The sequence below is a fragment of the Rhineura floridana genome, chromosome 11 (assembly GCF_030035675.1).
Source record: "Rhineura floridana isolate rRhiFlo1 chromosome 11, rRhiFlo1.hap2, whole genome shotgun sequence".
In the NCBI taxonomy this organism is placed as follows: Eukaryota; Metazoa; Chordata; class Lepidosauria; order Squamata; family Rhineuridae; genus Rhineura; species Rhineura floridana.
Window position 1 is genome coordinate 16,437,958 of NC_084490.1, and position 20,675 is coordinate 16,458,632.

General features: G+C 43.6%; 1 pseudogene; it reads left to right on the forward strand.

Moving 5' to 3' along the window:
* The first annotated feature begins 6,294 nt into the window (after positions 1–6,294).
* LOC133367496 (prostasin-like) lies at positions 6,295–19,282 on the forward strand (annotated as a pseudogene).
* The last annotated feature ends 1,393 nt before the right edge of the window (positions 19,283–20,675 follow it).

A 20,675-nucleotide genomic window follows, 5' to 3' on the forward strand; every position in this document is an offset into this window, starting at 1 on the left:
GACAGACTTTTGTTAAGTTCTATCGCCTACGCTCTGACTGAGTCCAGAATTCAGCACCATGGTCTGCAGATGATGTTAAGTGGTTCAATCAGGTAGCTCCTTGCAACACATGAAATATACTTGTTCAGAGGGAGAGAGGAACAGACGCTTCCTAGTAAACCTACTGCCATACTGACAGACCAAATGCACAGGTTTGTGGGATCTACACCATTTTCGACTAGAACTCGCCAGTAAACCAACCAGGGCTACAACAAAATAGTGGCTAAGGGGACAGACTGCCCTTCATGAGCCATGAACTCAGTGGCAGCAGGTGACATTGGAACTGGCGGGGAGTGGCTTAGCAGCCAAGAAGGTCACATAGGTGGAGCCCAAGTTCTGGTTTTCTCCCCATTCTCCTTCCTTGTAAAGATACTGTGGACACTTAAGCACTGCCACTGCCCCAATACTTGGCACCTAACTAAACTGGTCATAAGCGTAAGCCCTGCAGCACACCGTGACAACACACACATCAGAATAAAATGCAGAGGATTGCATTAGTTACCCACAGCTAAGTCATTACTATAAAATAATTAGGCACATCACAAAGTAAGCAGTTTGTTATTTCACTTACCTGGAATTAAGTCATGATAAGGCTACAGCCCTATCCATTAAAACTACACTAATGGTGATAACAAACACATGATTCCAACAACACATTTGTTCTGTCATTACCTTATATAGGCTGAAATGGGTTTATACCATAAGTTGTAACCAACTTGAAGGCACATAACAACAACAAGCTATAACAACAAAAAGCAATTGTAAAACTTGTGTTTTACACACACCAGCATGGATGCACAAGCGTTTAAGCCCTGGGGATGGCAGTGGCTAGGAGAACTGGAGAAAGTAGCTGTCCCTTTCCTTCTTGTCCCCTGAGGCACCTTGCACACCCACGGGATGATGGGTCCCAGCCCAGCTCATGCACAGCAGCTCAGAAAAACCTTTAATTTTCCACTTGCTTCTTGGCAGACACTGAGTCAGTCCTTTGCGTGTGTTATTTGACAAGCAACCCAAAGCTTGGGAACTCCTGGAATGCATGGGGACTGATGTGGTGTCTATGGCATGGGAACATGTGGCATTACAAGACCTTAAAGCCAAGTCAACAAGATATGAGAAAATATGAGTAATATGATATGATTTGCTGCCCAAAATTAGTCTGCTTCATTCAAATCAATCTGCTAAATTCAGTTGCCCCTTTTCTCTCTTTTTTGCCTCATCCCCCCCCCCGGTTTCCTCATTTACAGTACAAAGTAACTTTCTCTATTCTTCCCCCTCATTTTCACCTGTCAGCCTTTGGGGTGTTTCAGCCATCCCTCCTCTGTTCCTGTGTTCCTGCCAATTCTGCATAGCATCTTTGTCCTTAGGTTCTATGTGAGGTTTTTCTCATAGCAAATGAGCCTTTGACTTCCCTCTTGGAAACTGCACTGTTCATCAACATTGTACTGCTGAGACCTCCCCCCTGAACATTTAGACTATTTGTGAACATTCCGTCACATCACAGCAGCCCAGACATTAGTTGACTTGGGGAGGAATGTTAAGACAAAGTGTTTAAGTGATGATGGTGATAATTCATTTTTATAGATCAATTAATAGGCACAGTTTATCTTGTTTGTCCTCAGTTAGCATGTGGGGTAGTTCACAATATGGAACTCTCTGATTTATAAGATTTTACAATATAGGGTAACAGGTATTTTAAAGCAGTATAATTTACTAGTGTGTGTAGGACAATGAGACCATGCAAATGCATGGTCAATATAACTAGAGAGCCTTCTGTGACGATCCCACCTTTGGCTCCACCTGTCAGGTTCCCACCTGCTTGTGGCTACCGCCTTTCACTAGGCACCACCTCAGGACACCACCAGTCAGGATCGTCATTTTTATTTTTTCTCACTCCGCTCTAGCACAGATCTCTCAAGATCCCACTGCTAGGCAGCACCACCAGCCACTCCCTGTAAACAATACTGCTAGAGACTTCGCCTTAGTCTCCCTGTGGCTTGTTACTTTGTGTCTGGGTGCCCTTGCTGTCCACAACCCCCCTGTATCTTTGTCTATAAAGCATACAATCCTGGGTTGCTGTGGATACTTGACGATGTTACACTTTCTTCCTTCACCGCTGCCACCATTAGATACAGTTTCCCTTCAGCCTTGGTAATTACCCTGCCCTCCCTTCTGGTCTGTATATCCCCAGCCAAGGATCAGGCTTTTGGTAAACCAATAAAAGTATTTATTTGATAACACTAGGAAATAACAAGACTACTTTAGGAATGTTTAACAAGCGTATGGTTTCATGTAGTGTCACTCTTATGTTTCCAGTTATATATATTCTGTCCAAATATCAGCCTAATTGAATCCAAACCTCCCTCAGAACTCTGTCAACTCAATCCTAACTGCCTCCCACTTCAACTCCTTTCCAATCACTCTCCTCTCAACTCCCCCAACCAAACTGTCAACCTCTCATTTATACCTTCAGCCATTCAAACACTCAGCCAATCATCATCCAACATTCTCCCGCATTCTAGCCCATGTACTTCCTCCTCTTACGCAATTCATTTACCATATATCCCTATATAAACCCGCACTTACCATATTTACAGTTTTTAACATATAAGGACATCACACCTTCACTATCCCTACCATTGCAAATGATGCAGGGAATGATCCTTGAACAATATACTACTTCAGCCAATATAATAAGGTGGGTGGTCTAGGAGAAGTTTTGCAAAAACACTATACGTGTAGTCATTAGAACCAGTGTGATCAATGTAAGAGAACTCATAACATACAGGAAAGATGTAACAAAGCACCAGCTGTGTTTTGTCATGCTGTGTGTGTGAATTATCCACTATGACAGAGGCTTACATCACCTGCAGTTTTCTACTTGGTTCCTTCATCTTTAAAACGGGAGCACAGAAACATCAGGTCATCATGAATGGTTAGAGCTATAGCAATGCAGTGGTGCAGATAGGGCTCCAATCCAAATATTCACACCTCAAATCCCATCTGAGCCATGAAGTTTGAAGGTGAGCTTGAACAAGACAGTATTCTTCTGCCACTGCAAATGGGTTTAATGCTGACCTGAGGAGGAGGATGTGTGGACAGACAAAATAAAATAATGTGAAGTTATTTTCTTATTGGAACATTAGAAATAGAGAGCAGGTAAACTGGTACCAACTACTGTTTAATAGTTGGTATAGAGCTGTGCAAGCTTTTGAGTTTCACAGAACTTTCTGTCTGATTAAAAGTCCTGTCCTGTGCAGAGTTAGACATACCTAACCACACTGAAATCAAATTGATGTCATGACTGTGGACAGAATATTGGCTTTGAACCAGAAAGACCCCTGAAGCTCATTAGATAATTTTGAACCAGTCATTTCCTCTCACTCAACCTACCTACCTCATAGGCTTTTTGAGACAGAAATTAGAGAAGGAAGGATATGCACACCAATGAGCTCCTTGGAGAAAAAGTGAGGTTTTTTTAAGGGGATAGAATTGGCCTCTACCACTTGCATCTCTGTCCGCAAAAGCTGGTCCAGCTCATCTGTTTGTATCTCTATTTAAAAATTCCATGCAGAGACTTGCACTCATTTGTGGACAAAGGTAGGAGAGTATTTAATTAAATCTATAAGCTGCTCTTTACCCCCACCTCCAGTACCTTTCTAACAGCAGTAGTTTAAGGCAGAGGTAGAATTCGACCACAAGACATTCGGCTCCCACAGATGATATAGTATGTCAGATTGTGGTTCCTCACAGGCCACACCGTTCAGCGTGAAGCACCCAGCCCAAGAGGTGAGCCAAGCAAACATATGACAAAGATGTTGTGAGCCTTCTGGGGGGAGGAGGCTCCCCCCAGAAGACTGTGGGTGTCCAAATGTTGCTGGACTACAACTCCCATCATCCCTGACCACTGGCTATACAGGCTGGGCTACTCAGGCCTGCTAATGGATCTATATTTAATGATGTCTGTGTATGCATGTGCGGATACATATACACACACATATATCTTCTGATTAAAATTAACTTTAAAAATAAACTAAAAGTTAATTGTCTAAATAGTTTATTTTTTCCCTAGCTAACACAACATTTTAATTAATTTTTGAAATGGAAATCAGTTACAAAGTTTAATTGGTGACCATGGGCTACTCACCATCTCTCAGTCTAATCTGCCCCTCAGGGTGAAAACAACAAAGGGGATTATGACCACCCCAAGGAAGAAGACCACACTTAAAATGTAGAGGAAATAATAATGTACAACTATAGTGTGAAATCAGATACATATTGAGACATAGTATGAAAAAATATTTATATAAGCATGAATGTCAAAGTTGTTTATTATTTACACAACCTATAAAGATATTTATAGGGCAATCCTATGCATGTTTACTCAAAAGCAAGTCCCAATGTATTAAATGAGGCTTACTCAAACAGGGAAGTGTGCACAGGACTGCAACGTCAAGTGATAAGGAACGTTATTCACTCAACCAAAAATTAAGAATCATGCCACTTTAAGCTGTTTTGCAACTGTTTTATATTTCTTTTTAGGGTTATTGGATTTTAAATGGATTTATTTTTGTTGTGAACTGCCTTGGTTTCCAATCCTACCTCACAGGGTTGTTGGAAGGATTCCATACACACACACACTGGAGATGTAAAAATACATACACCCCATATAATAGTTTATTATTAAAACCAGTTGGTAATTGCAGAACTTTCTTTTTTTAAAATCAGTATTCGTTTCCTACCAAATAAAAGCAGTGACACCTAAGTAAGCCCTGTCTAATTGCTTTAAAAAAAAAAGAACTGAGGAGAAAAAGATTTACAACACAATCTTTTGCTATGTTCACCCAAAAGTCCCACTGATTTAAAGCACAATCCTAACCATGTCTACTTAAAAGTAAGGCCTACTGAATTCAATGGGGTTTACTCCCAGGCATGTGGGATTAGCATTGTAGCTTTACTCCCAGAAAATTGAGTATAGGATGGGGGCAGGAGGGTCCTTCACCTGAAAGAATTCCAGTAGCTCCCCTTTGGATATGCAGCCTGACCATTCAACAAATCCATTAACTCACATGCTAGCTTAACACAGGAAACTAGCCTGAACAGGAGAGATTTCTTGCTTTCATATCCCAACTTCAGATACAAGATTACAGGCTTGAAGGGGACACAAAGAAATCATCTGTCTCATCCCTCAATCCAATAACAATATATTATAGTGACTTTGTTGCCGGGTAATGAGCGTTGATGAGCACTCAGATACTGAAATAAATTTTCCCAGCCACCTCAACTACATAGGTACCGACCCTCAAAAAAAAAACCTCCCACAACAAAATACAAAGGTAAACAAGCAGTGCCTGAAAGTTTTTGCCCATCAAATTATATCACTAGAACAAAGTCAAGACTTCGCTTTCCTCTTCATGGAGTCAATAATGGATGTTCCCTCTGCTCTGGAATACCATTGTTTTCACACCAGATTTCCCTACCAAGAAGGATGGGAAATGCACCTGGCTGAAAAAAAATGACATCTGTTCCTGTGATAGACATGTTTCAGCAGATCACAATAATATACTCACCTCAGTATATAAGGTGAAACATCACACAGGGAACAGGTCCAATCTATACCATAGGAATGTGTGATCTGCAGTTACACGAATTTACTGTAGGGATGTCACAGTGGTATAAGTCTGAATTTTTGTTCCATGGCTAAATACACACCATACATTTAGAGCAAATTTAAAGCATCCCTCCCGCCAAGAATCCTGGGAACTGTAGTATACCCCCCACAGACCTACAATTTCCAGCACCCTTCACAAATGACAGTTCTGATTCTTTGAGGGGGAGGGATGAATTTCTTAATGTCATTTATTGGTTGTGTCACTTGGAATACTAATGGCTGATCATGGCAGGGCCGGCTCCAGGTTTCTGGGGACCCTCAGACGCCGTGGGCCCCTCACCACCAGCAGCCTCAGGTCTGCTTATCTTCTCTCCCCACCTGTCGATGTTGCTACAAGGGCCTGCTGGCACCACTACCACCACCTCCTTCTCTTCCTCATTTCTCACCCATGCCTCTAGCAGCTTGAGGCTCTGGGTGCTCCGCCATGAGTCCTTCCATAGCCACTACCGCCAGAACCACATTTGGGCCTCCATGGTGCGGAAAACTTTGCCTCGTGGACACTGTAGCCATGCCTATGTCTGCAAGGCGAAGTTTCCCACGCTGAGGCTGCTTCCGAGAGGGTAAGGCCCAACGTGCTTCTGGTAGCGATGGCTGCGGAAGGGCTTGCAGCAGAGCACGTGGAGCCTCCAGCGGCTGAAGGGAAGGGCAAGCGCTGAGGAGGAGGAGGTAGCTGTGCTGGTGGGCCCCCTCAGCAATGAAGATGGGAGGAGGTGACCAGGCTCGGGGGGGGGGGCTCTGTGAGCCCGACCTGGCCACCCGCTGGCACCGGGCCTGGATCGTGGCCTACAGGAAGGTATGCAAGCAGCTTTTGGCAGCATTCTTCATATGCTATGTGGCAAGAAATTTCCACAGAACATGCCAGCCTTGTGAATAACAGCAGAGGAAGCTCTTCATGGCGTTATTGTCCAATATATTGTTGATAGTTCTAACACTACGATGTTATTCCTAGAAAAGGGGTTTTACTGGAAGCTGCACAATACAGGTGTGCTGGATTGTCTGACAAAGCCAGTATTTGTTTGCTTGATTCCTGTTATTTTCATGCTGTTGCATGAATGCAACCATATTTTGCAGCTGTAGTACATAGGAATTACCTCAGTTACACTATTTATTGTCTCTCCATCATGAACGTGTCAAAAATATCCCCCCCCTCTCATGCACTTCATGAGCATATAACGAGGCATTGGCCAGGTTTATGGAATGCCATATGGTCAGATAAGATAACTGAGACAACATTAATGTGGCAATGGCCATAGATCTGATGGAATGACAGGAATGTTAAACCTGAACACTTTGCAATTGTGCACCCTTAGCCTACACATTTCCAGTCAACTTCAAAAAAGGCTTCTATGATCTATTCCAAAAGAGAGCTGCGACCTGCAGAACAAAACAAATGATGTTTCATAAAGGCAGCCAATATCATATAATATTTGATGGAGAAGACAGAAACAAATTCAAGATATACTTGCAACATACATCTCACTTCTGAATAAGAATACAATCAAAATGGCATAGTGAACATGGCCAATAGAAAATTGTCCAATGATGCTGTGAATGTTGATGAAGTCTGTGAAATTGGGGCCAAATTGTCTGAGGAGTTTCAAGTTGATTTGTTTTGTACAAAGCAGTAAGTAAAAAAATAGCAACCATGGCAGCTGTGAGACAATCTGTTAAAGTGGGAGATGTACAAGATACACCATTATTATATTCCTGTGTAACTGTAATGCACCTTTCTTGTGAATCAGTGACAATTTATTTCTTTAATAAAATTTATATACCGCTTGAATGTAAAGACCTCTAAGCACTTTGCAGAAAACATTAACATTATCATTAAAACAGTGAAAAGCAAATAATTAACAACACATTTAGAACAATTAAAACAGCTACTAGGATCTAGTAACTAAAAAAATTAAAACAATCAACATCTCTGTGTCCGGATAGGCTTGCCTAAACAAAAAAGGTTTAAGGAGGTGCTGAAAGGAATACCTGCAAAGGCACCTGCCTGATGTTAATAGGCAGGGAGTGATATACTGAAGCAGGAGTTAGCATCTATTCCAGCATCAATGTTTGAAGATGCAGGTTGACGTGTATTTCAAAAAACATGTCTATAAATTGAAGACTTAGAATTTAAATGTCAGCAAGAATTGTGGATACTCCAGAAGTAAATGTGATTGATGGTTGTGTTCTGTTGTGGACATTCCAGTGGCTTTCAAAGAGATCAATTGGCGGGGGGGGATTATAGGATATGTACCCCACAAGCTTGTGCACAGTAATGTCTAAATAGCGTCTGATCAGCATTATGACTCCAAAATCAATTCTGCTTCAAGAGAAGCATGAGGTATAGCTGCATCAAGATACCTCAAGTTTTCAAAACCAGTTCTGTTGCCAGCAAAACAAAAAGCAAATGATTAATATAATATGTTCACAGTGTGCACTGTATGTCAAGGTAAAATGCATAGAAAATATGTTTCTGCTAACTGGAAGTTCAGGCATACCAACCCTAGTTCAATGTGGTATTTTATACTAACACAGAGACCTTAAAACAACACATGAGAATACAGACATTATTATGTGACAAGCAAATGATTTATGCTGTCACTTGTGTCATCATAAATGTATCAGGGTGATTTATGACAGTGATCTGTTTGTTTTGCTAGAACGCAACTACTGGAAATTTAATATGGTAGGAAAAGTAACTGCAGAAGCAGCAAGTCATAGAAGACAACTCACTGATATAGGACAAACTTTGGAAAAACAAAATATATTGTGTGAAGTATGCTCGTGGCCCACACTATGTCTCTCTGTGATACTGTGGCACTCTGTCGGTGTATTGGGAAAGGAGTTATGATTAAGAAGTTGAAACATTTCAAAAGTCACACTGTGGGAATGACTTGGAAGCAAACCTTGAAGAGGTTCTCAGTGAGGCTACATCCCTGAGCTGCTATGGCCACATGCATGGGTGGAGGTTGTATTTGATCCCCAGGGCTAAGGTTCCTCATTTCTGGCCACATAAATGCGGACATGTCAGCCACAAGGCTTCCAGTGCGGCTGCTGAAAACCACAAAGGCACATTCACAAATACTAAAATTACCTTCACTACCACCCACTATAGCAAGCGTACAGCAAGGGTGGAGTGTACTCTCTAGATGATGTTGGACAACAACTCCCATCAGCCCTTATTGTTGGGTAGCTGTTTTGCAGCTAAACTCTCTTGTACGTTTTTGTTAGGGAAACCATGGGTTATACTCAGAACAAACCCATTGCCTGAACAGGTATTCATTATTATTATTATTTAATGGTAACACTTGCCATGACAGCATTTTTGGCTTTCTTGGTTACTGGAACATAGGAGCCAAATATTTCAAATTGCCCACAGCTTACAGAGTGGCATAATCTGGTTTTGGCAACTTCACATAAAGGAGATATAAACACAATGAAAACATGTTTGGCACACCCAAAAGTCCAGGTTGATCCAAAAAATAGCATTTGGTCACTGTAAAAGGCCCCAGCCTGTTACCACAAGGGTGAACAACCTTATTCATCATTTGAGAAAGACAGAGCCTCCCCTGCTCAGTCCACCTGCCTATGGGACTACCTGTAACAGCCTGCGTGGCATCCTATCTCTCCTTTGCTCCTCTTCAGTGTCAGCTAAAACAGTCTTCAGCAGAAAAATCAACAAACTGGGCCAAAGAAATGGGGAGGCTACCAGCAGGCTTTGGCCTTGCACTAGTCCTGTTGCTCTTTGGATCTGGTGAGTACAGAAGAAGCAGCTCTCCTAATGTCCTCTGGGGTTAAATGACCACAGACTGAGTGCCCTGTTCCATTGGGAGACTAGGTGCTGTACTTCTCTTTCTGAGAGTGTCACCCACAGCCAGCGTTTTGCCTGCTACCCATTTTCCATCTCTTCTACTCCCATTTTTAAAGACAAGTCCAGTTTGGCAACCATGAGGTGAAGATTAAGCAATTAACTAGGGCTGCCAGGTTCTTGGCTGGCAACCAAGAGGTCTTCTGTATCTTTAAATGTTGTGCAGGAGGAAGGGAGAATTCCACCTTGTGGTTATTCCCATTACAGGGTTGCAAGAACACCTGTACTTGGCTGACTTTCTCTTCTCCTAAAGATACAGGATCAGGCCATGAACCTGGCAACCCTAATTCCAACTGCTGGTCTCTGTGTCTGTTGGGAGTGTGTGTGCAGGTTGCAATGGGGATGTAATTCAGCCTAAGATTCAAGTCCTCATTGGGATGGCCTTTGAGGCCAGTGCTCTTGTGTATAGATCCTGCTTGTGGGCTTCCCATAAGCATCTGGTTGGCCCCTGTGAGAGCAGGAACCTGGACTAGATGGGCCATTGGCCTGATCCAGCAGGCTCTTCTTATGTTCTGATGTCCTCCTTGGGACCTGTTCCAAGCTAAAAAGGAAGAAGGGAGGGAGGGTTGTCATCTTGGTTTTTTTGTTAGCGTGCCTATGCCTTTAACAGAAAACAGCAGAAATTTCACAAGGGAAGTGTTTGCCATTCTTGCTGCAACTCCATGCCAGAAAGGACTGCATCTGTTGAGTTTCTTCCTGCTATGCAGCTGTAAAAAGGCCAAGAGCTCTGCCAGGGAGGAAAAATTTGCAACATGAGATGGAAGAGATGTCTAGATATCCTGCTCAATATTTTACAAAGAAGGGTTTTGTTTGGACATTGGACTCTTTAATCTGGAAACCCCTATTATCTACTGCCAGATATGTAGGAATTGATTTTGGCTATTCTTTAATGAAAAAAATAACATTTTGTGCATGCTCAGAAGTCCTAAGTTTTTCTTAGATTCTATAGCTGGGTCCTTTATCAAAGACTTTGGACCACAGTAGGGTCTAGGGAGTTATTGAGGCTAGAGTTGGTGGAGAGACTGGCAAGGCATATGGGAAAGAAATGTGGCCTGGGAACCAAAGAGCATATGATCTTTGGAAAAGTAACTTTTTTGAACTCCCATTAGCCCCAGCCAGCATGGCCACTGAATTGGGCCGATGGGAGTTGTAGTTCAAAAAAGTAACTTTTCTAAGCTCTGCCTTTTGCTGTCCCTCCCTCAATGCTCTTTTACAAACAGCACAATGAACTTGTGAACGTTCTGTTATCTAACTTCCGACGACATGAAAACTCTTTATAACCAGGGCAGGCAACCAGTCAAGCAGTTGGGAATAGTGGACTTGTATGCTCTCTGTGTGTCTGCATGTGTATATGTGTGGCATATAGGGTTGCCAGGTTCAATCCCTGAGACTGATCCTGTATCTTTAGGAGAAGAGAAAGTCAGCCAAGTGCAGGTGTTCTTGCAACTCTGTAAAGGGAAAAACCACAAGGTGGAATTCTCCCTTCCCCCGGCACAACTTTTAAAGATACAGAAGTCCTCTTGAAGGCTGGGCCTGGCAACCAAGAGGTCTTCTGTATCTTTAAAAGTTGTGCAGGGAGGAGGGAGAATTCCACCTTGTGGTTTTTCCCATTACAGAGTTGCAAGAACACCTGCAGTTGGCTGACTTTCTCTTCTCCTAAAGATACAAGATCAGTCTCAGGGATTGAACCTGGCAACCCTAGTGGCATATGCGTGGCATATACAAATACATGACGTGCGTGTGGATTCAATCTTGAAATCAGCCTCAGGTATAGTATGGATGGATCGTTGTTTGTCTCACTCCAAAGAACCACAACTGTAAACCCCTTGGTTATAATTCGTGGTTTGTCTCTGGAATGAGACAAACTACTAGCCCAAGTCCAGATGATATGCCAGGGCAAACCATGGCTTAGCTCAGAGCAGCACATCAGGAAGAGGACTCAGGGAATAGCACAACAGTTGCAATCGCCTCTTCTGGAGCCCACACATTTGCTTGTTCATGCTGAGCTATGGGTTTGCTTAGTGCTAATGTGTACATAGTGAGAAAACATTTCCAGGTAACTTGGTTTTTTTAATGTAAAAAAATGTCAATGCTATTTCTCAGTTTTAATGTAATTGGACTGTTTTGGACTGTTTTTATACTCTACCAATACCTTACTTTTTTAAAAAAATCATAGTATTCCTCTCCTGCTTCCACTCTGCAGTCATTGAAGAGACCAGCACACTTGGAGAGACCAGCACACAAGAAAGTAAGAGACAGGCAAATATTGCACTATTTTATTTTTTAAAAACTAACACCATTAAATATATAAATAATACTCATTGATTACCCTTCTTGTTTCCGCACAGATTAATTTAATCTTCCCTCACCTGCTCCCTCCAGTGATTATTTAGTTTCCAGATTCATAGGTTTAGCTATCAATCTACCCTTTACAAAAGGAAGCTCTATAAAAGCGCTTCATAACAGATCACCAGTTTCTTTTGTAATGTTCCAGCGCTGAAGCCCTGTCTGCTACACAGTGGGAATCTTCTTCAGTCAGGCCCCTGGCTTGAGATTTCAGGAGCCATTGCACATTTATGTTCATATGCTTCTCTGCAGCCCTAGGACAACAAACAGTGGTTTAAAAAATGCAATTCTGAGAGATTCACAGGATGCTCAGTTCTGGGTCCAATTACATGCCTTTTCTACCTCTTATTGAATGGTGGGATATAGGAACAAGAGTCAGACCATTGGTCCATCTAACTTGGTACTGTCTGCACCAAGATTGATCAACTGGATCTAGTGAAATCGCTATCTCTTCCACCCTCTGCAAGTCAAATTGGGCAGGTGGGTGTGGCCACCAGCCTGTCAGTCACCTGTCCTCACATGACATCAGGTGATTCTTTTTTGCCTGCACTGCTTGAAATTAAACTGTGCTGACAAAGAGACAGCCTGCAAAGTGCTGACAATCTGCTGAAGCTGGGTCTTGTGAAGCCTCTTGCAAAGGTCTGATAGTCAGGCTTCGTGGAGTGCTTTGCAGGCACCCTGCAAACTTCATTTCAGCTTGAGCCCAGCCTTTACCTGACTGGCAGCACCTCTCTGGGGTTTTCGGAAGGAACTTTCCCAGCCCTAGTTGGAGACCCCAGAGATTGAAATTGGGACCTTCTGCGTACAAGGCAGATGCTCTGCCACTGAGTTATGGTCCTTCCCCACACAAAGAAAAGAATATACACGCAGAGCCCTGGGTATACATCCCACATCATCATTTGATCTTCATGTACAAAAGGACATGTGATGTGATGATTTCTAGAATGCTGCTTCTTCATTCTAGAAAATGTTTTTTCTCTTCAGTATCCTGTGGGATGCCTGCAGAGGGGCGGATCATGGGTGGCACGATTGCTGAGAGTGGACAGTGGCCCTGGCAGGTCTCCTTGAGCATCAGTAATACACATCTCTGTGGAGGAACCCTCATCGCCCCCCAGTGGGTGGTCTCGGCTGCACATTGTTTCCCTGCGTAAGTGCAAGACATTGATGGAGTAAGATGCTGTTTTGGGTGCTGGAGAGCACAGATGGGAAATCACAATGTCTTTTGGAGACAGAGTTTAAGTGATAGAAAAAAGGCTGGTAAGGCATGCAGACACGCTTAATGTAGCTGTTTGTAGAATACTGTAGATAAGATAATTCTAGAACATTGTATCATATCATCATCATTATTTATTAGCATAAATTATTTATTTATGGTGTTTCTAAGTGTTCAAAGCACAACAAGAAGATAACATCAGGAAAAACTTCCTAACTGTTAGAGCCATACGACAATGGAACCAGTTGCCTAGAGAGGTATTGGGCTCTCAGACTCTGGAGGCATTCAAGAGGCAGCTGGACAGCCATCTGTCGGGAATGCTTTGACTTGGATTCCTGCATTGAGCAGGAGGTTGGACTTGATGGCCTTATAGGCCCCTTCCAACTCTACTGTTCTATGATTCTATGTTTGTGAAATTTGAAAATAACCCTGAATGGTAGGACATTATTATATGTATATTTCAGATGGGTGTCAGGATGAGATAGAATGTCTTTCCTAAGACCACTGATGGCAGAGGCAAGATGAACGGAAGACCTGACCCCTTCTGATTCCCCTCTCCGCAATTCATAGCTTGGGCTGCAATCCAATACACACTTACCTGGGAGTAAGTCCCACTGAAACCAATAGCACTTTCTTTTGAGTAGACATGTATTGGATTGCAGACTTAGTCTCTTAGCAACTATGCTACCCTAGAGCTTAATTAGTATCATTGGCCTAAGTCCAGGAGAGGCAAAAGGAAGCTGTTCCCCCCCCCCCCAATACATCTCATTAATTTATGAAACTCACTGCTGCAGGATCACTGGCTAAGATGTAGGGTGGCCACTTTTGCATCACATTCAAAAAAGAAGAAATGTCACCCCCCCAAAAGACAAGAGGGTATATACAGATTGGCATAATATTTGTATGGCTGTGAACGTCAAGATGAAATGCTAGAACAGAAATACAATATATCTCTCCAGTGTTATCTTGACCTATTTCAGTCTGGGTTCAGACCTAACTATAAGACTGAGGCTGTGAGCATAGCAAAGCATTTCCATTGGCCACACTTGGAGGGGGAATGGCTTGATTTGCTGATCAGTTGCAAAATCTCTTTGAAGTGAATTAAAAAAAAAAACACTCAGGCAGATCCCACCAGGTTTTACAGTAAAAAGGGATGGGGTTTGACTAGCTTCATGTGCCCCCCATCAGAACAGTAAGTGTGTCTTTACTCTGAATCAGTCTTGGACCTTCATCAGAAGAAGTACAGGGGGAGGCACTGTTTCACAGTGGTTCCATTCCTATCTCCACGTTTGGTGTCAGAGAACAGCATTGGATGATTGTATTTCAGTTCCCTGTCAATTGTGCTGTGGGGTACTACAGGGAACCTCCTTGTTACCAATGCTGTTTAATATTGGTAATAATATCATCATCATCATCAACAACAACAATAATATTTTAGATTAGACTGTGATCAGTGTGCCTGTTCATTGCCACAAGATCACTGGCTTAGATATAGGGCAGCTGCTTATGCATCATACAAAGAGAGGAAACATCACCAAAAAAAGAATAAGAGGATGCAGACTGGCATATTATTTGCGTATGCTAATTTATAGGTATGGATGCAAATAGAGATAATTGCTAAAACAGAGTACATCTCTCCATAGTAGGTTAGTCTGTGACCAGGTTATCAGTGTGGCTGTTCAGTCTGCTGCCCAGGTGCTAACTTTTTGATGGACATCTTCAAGGTCTCTGCTCTCCCTTCTTTTGGTTCTGTAGCTTTAAGCTAGACAGCCCTTCCTAGATTGCTTTTTAAAAATGAGGCAATGAATCCATGTCCAGAGCTTGGAAAAGTTACTTTTTTGAACTACAACTCCCATCAGCCCAATCCAGTGGCCATGCTGGCTGGGGCTGATGGGAGTTGTAGTTTTAAAAAGTAACTTTTCCAAGCTCTGACTGGACCTATATGATTACCAGGGAAAGGGCCTTTTCGGAATTGGCATCCTGGTAATGGAACAGGAAGTCTTGCCTGGTGCCATCTGCGTAGTCTTTTCAGTGCCAAGAGAAGACCTTTCTATTTGGCTAGATCTGTTATTTGAATTATGATTTTCTGTCATATTTGTTTTGAACTTGTTTTCTTATGTATTGTAAGCTTCCCAGAGAACTTTATGCCATGAGACAGCATACAGATGCCATAATTAAAGGTCTATCCATGGCTGCTACCTGTGCTAGTTAAGTGAAACCTCCACATTAAGAGATAAAATTCAGTGGAAGACTGTTGCCTTCTCACTCTGTTCATCTGCGTCCTTGAGACATCCACCTGGCTGCTTTTGGAAATAGGGTGCTAGACTGGATATGAACCCTTAATCTGATCCAGCACAGATCTTCTTCAGTCAGCGACACATGCCTTTTGTATCTCAGAAATGCATTTTGATGCAGACCTGTTGCTTTCTCTTATCTCTGCAGAAAGTATAATACTGATGACATGGATGTAGTCCTGGGGGGCTACCAGCTTAATAACCCCTCACCTGGTCTCATAGTGTCACAGGTGGCAGAACTGATCAAACATCCTACCTTCACCAGAGGAGAAGGATTTAAAGCGGACATTGCCCTGGTGAAGCTCAGGACGCCTGTTACCTATAGCAACACAATCCGGCCCATTTGCCTGCCTGCCTCTTCTGTCAGCTTCCCCACAGGCATGAGGTGCACCGTCACTGGCTGGGGACATGTGAGCATATCTAGTAAGGAAGAAATATTTTCGTCTGGGAGCCTTGCAGTTTATTCAGTGAAGGAACCGGTTCTAGGGCTATGATACTAACACATCTGGAATGGGGCCACAGATGTTTATAGAGGAACTCTCAGTCTCATGTTTCCCCAGTACAGCTGGGGCTCAGTCACCATCTCTCCTTCCCCCCCCCCTAAAAAAAGCCTCTTTCCAAACTTCAGTATGGAGGCACAGGCCTGGAAGATATGAAATGATAATGAAGAGCCTACCTCTGAGTATGTGCTGAGTGCCTTTCTTTCTCTTGTACATTCCCATGGAGATAGAGTTATTGGAATGGGGTCAGCATTTGCAGAACACAGAGTCTGGCTTCCAGGATAATGAAGCTTGGCACTTCTTTTTTGGAACTTAACTAAGAGTTGCCAGGCTCAGGGCCTGAGACTGATCCTGTATCCGGCCTCCAAGAGGTCTTCTGTATCTTTAAAAGTTGTGCAGGGGGAAGGGAGAATTCCACCTTGCACTTGGCTGACTTTCTCTTCTCCTAAAGATACAGGATCAGTCTCAGGCCCTGAACCTGCCAACCCTATCTTAACTCCGTCACACAGCAACACACACACACACATATATGCATCCAACCTCCTAGGACTGCAGTGGGGACTGGTCCACTGCTGTACCAAGCAGCTCCCCCACCTGTTTTGCGACCTTACTTACAACCTGCCCAGGAGGTAGCAATGGTTGCCAGCTTCCTTATTCTCAGTATTGCCTCTTGTAGGACTTGCTAGGGAGGAGGATGGGGACAAAAGTAGAATTAGTTGGCTCTGCCTGTCATTGGCTCTGGCTCTACCAGCTGTTGGGCTCCTGCCTTACACTCTTCTGGTCCCAATAGGCACCAGTCCCCCTCTGCAGGACAGCCCTTCTCCACATCTGGTCACTGACTCTAAATTTTATTGTTTAATTTAGCAAGTCTTCCCACACCCAAGAATCTACAGCAGCTCGAAGTACCAATTATCGGGACAGACACTTGCAAGTGCCTGTATAGCCGGAACCCTGATCCTGAGGACCACTACGTCATCCACGATGACATGATCTGTGCTGGCTTTGCTGAGGGAAAGAAGGATGCCTGCCAGGTGAGACTAGAAGAGGGGGGATTGGGAAGGCCCACTCATTGGGGAAAGGGGATGGCAGAGTTATTCTCTCATCACTTGAAAATGGGGGGCTGAAAGCCTTGCTTTGCATTATACAAAAGGCAGGCCTCTTTTGGACAGGCCAGGGGGGATGCCCTTTTGGTGTTGTGCCTCAGCCGACCAAAGGTGCCAGCTAAGCACAGCTTTATATGTTGCACAGAATCAGGAAAGAAGGTTCTGTAGTGATTTGTGGATTAGAATCCCTCTTCCATGTATAAACTACATCCCTTTGCTACCTTGATTATGCAGGGACTTCATAGCCCTAGTCAAGTGTTCACCATACTGGTGGGTATTAGTAATCATGTGTCGGAGAGTGGGGGCATTATCCTGCCAAACCCTGCCCCCTCAAGCATGTCATCTTTATTCCATGTAGAGCTCTCCATGAGTTTAAGGGCAAAGGTCTGCTGTAAAGAATCTCCAGGCTTTTCCACACCAGAGTTTATTGTGTGTTTGCAGCTCTTTCCATTCCATTTAATCTGAGCAGTCCATATATTACCCTCAAACAACACCAGTCTCAATGCTTTCCCCTCTGTAAATTCGCATGTACCCGATAAGGGGATAATCCAATAAATGTGGGGAAATCAGGCTCCAAAAAGGGTGTTTTGGGGAGGTGGATCAATCATCACTTTCTGCTACTCCCCTTTCCATGCCCACTACCTCAAAGATATCATTTCTTCTTCAGCTCATAAAAAATAAGGTGGGGCACAACTCTCTGCATCCATGCCCTGTAACTATCACAACAGAACCAACGGATTAGGAGGCAGGGGCGAACACAAAAAAATCAGAAAGACCAAAGTTGCTCCTCATATACAATTTCAAAGATGTGAATCTGTCTAATTCGATTTGGGGAAAAGTGGATTAACAGCTAAATAATGCTCAAATGTGGACAAGCTCAATCTGCTGTGGAGGCTTCCTGCACAATTTAGAAGTTACAACCCTGAGGGCAGTACGGGGACTGAAGCCTCCTCTGCTTGCAAAGGGCTTTAAGGAGAATAACAATGGTGATGTGCCGGAGGGAGCAAATCTTGGCATCTACCCGAATCCCCCTTACATAATTGCTTATATGTGAGTATGGTAAACACCCAAATAGGGTGCTTATGTTACAGCAGTGGCTCAGGGGTTCATCCCATGTGCTGGTGTATCCTTTGAAGGTCTGCAACCACGTGGCAGAGCGAGTCACATGGGTCCCTTTTACAAAACAGTCACCCCAATCCTGGCCAACCAATGGTGTTGTAGTTAGGATATGCCTGATTAGCTGCACCTACAAGGTTGCAAGGGTTTTAAATGTTAGAGCAGCACTGCAACCATCACCCAGAGAATTAACCATCTGATGAAACGTCACTAAAGTGTGGTTTAAAAAGTAAGTGAATGACTCCTGAACTTATATTTTAGGTAACAGAGGCCCCTTTAACTCCCTCCAAATGTCTGGCCCATAAGGGGCCAAATAGCACCCCCTGGCCTGTGAAGTTGAATGGTCTGAAATCTAGCTTCTTACATTCAACCATAAACATCTTCCCTACCTATTGCCCTGTTTTTCCTAGGATGACTCTGGGGGACCACTATCTTGCCATATTGGCAATGCTTTGTTGTTGGCTGGAGTGGTGAGTTGGGGGAATGGATGGGGAACTCCCAAAAGGCCTAGTATCTATATCCACATGCACTCTGACCAACGTTCACTGGATTAAGGAGAACATTCCAGGGGTGGAGCTCTGTCAAGTGACTGCCAGCGCGGAGCCAGTCTTGGAAGAGGGCATGTGCTCTAATGCTACTGGTGCTAGCCAACCTGGACCTTACGATGACACCCAGCCCTATCTAGTCTGGTCCTGTCCCATCAACCCCACACATCCTCCCTCAGATGGTGATGCCTCCTGAGCCTGCGCTACCAGCCTGCTCCTTCTCATCCTCCATGGTCAAGCGGGTGGTCCAACTTTTTCACAATCTGTCACGAGGTGTGATCTTGGCCCTTCTAAGCCAAGTCAGTCAACTGAACCATACCTGTTTCTTCAGGTTCAGTTCAGACCATTGTCTGATATCGCACCCAATCTGATACTTCACAGGACAGTTTAATGTACTATAAATTTTCCCCTCCCTGTACCCCCTTTCTAGGGAGACTCTGGGGGACCCCTCTCCTGTCAAGTAGACAGAGCCTGGCTACTGGCTGGGATAGTGAGCTGGGGGGTATTGTGTGGGGAGCCCAACCGACCCGGCCTCTATGCTAATGTCTCAATGTATGCTGAGTGGATCAGGACCATTGTCACAGATGCGACACTCAGTGCTGTGACTGTGAGACAAGCGCCAATCTCTGAGGAAGGGATCTGTGGCCCTCCAGATGGATCCATGGCACCTGCCACGGTCTCCACTCCAGCTGCTTCCATGGCACCCAATCTGTTCTTTGCTTCCTGGATTTTGCTGGCCTGCTGGGCTTTGACTTATACATTCGGAGATGGCTGAGAGTCCATGTTTCCCTATGCCTCCTTCCAACTCAGAGACTGATATAAGGAGATGGAGCAAATAGTACCAGGAGTTTGGAACCAGCCCTACTTCTCAAGTAGCTGCTACATTTTGACCCCTGGTGGGGGACTAGATCAACTCTGTGTGCTGACTGGACTGTAACTTCCCTTGACTGGGTTGGATTTTTGAAGCTGTGGGGATGGTTACCTCCCTGATGTTTCTGTGTGTGATCAATGAATCCCTCCACTGGTGGCTGGAGTTGTGTGTCTTTGTGTGTGTGTGTGTGTGTGTGTGCACGCGCAATAAAGAGTTGTGGGATGTGTAATCAAAGCAACATTATTTCCTTATGAAATGCCCCACATTGTAAGCTTGAAGGTTTACTTTTGATGCAGCATGACTTGAATTGTGAGGCAGAAATAGAATGGGACTGCTTTATGTAAGTATGCTGGGGAGTCATAGACAGAACTATTGCTGTATGGTCTATTTAGTAAATTTGTTACTTGCTTATCTTCACAAAAGTGAACCCAGACTGACTTACAATCAATAAAAAAGGTAAAACCAGGATAAAAACTTAAACAAAACAAAAGGTTAAACACACATAAATATAACAGTGGTGGAACAACCCACCCCCTATTTGTCCTCTCTGGCAACTTACAATTTTAACCAACCTGTATTTGCACATTTTAAAAAAATTAAAAAGCTATGTAAGCATCTCTTCTTTCTCTGTTGGGAAGAATGAGATTTAGATGTTGCTCTTCTGATGAAGGGATTTTAATAAAACAAATAATAATTTTGAAGTGAAGAGGGTACTGTTCTGATAGCGAAGGAAGACACCCTTGATAGTTTCCATTACATAAGCTGGATTGTGGTGGACTGTGAAGCCAGAGAGAGAATTCAGCAGCACGGCCGGTGGATCTGTCAAGTGCTAGAATTGAGTAGCCATTTGCGACAAATGGAATATACTTCTACACAACACTATTAAAAGTAACCAACAAAGCCAGACCTACTCAGAGGCAACCAATTAAGTGACATTTTACAGGAGATGGACAGGAGATGCACACCGAGGCTGAGAGAGAAGCAATTAGCACAAGCCCAATTACAACAATTGTTTCCTTATTAAACCAGTACTAATCTGTTGCAGACTTCCCAGGTCTAATAATAAATCCCAGTCTACCCGTGTGATAGACAATGTCTAGACATGCAGCCAAGAACTG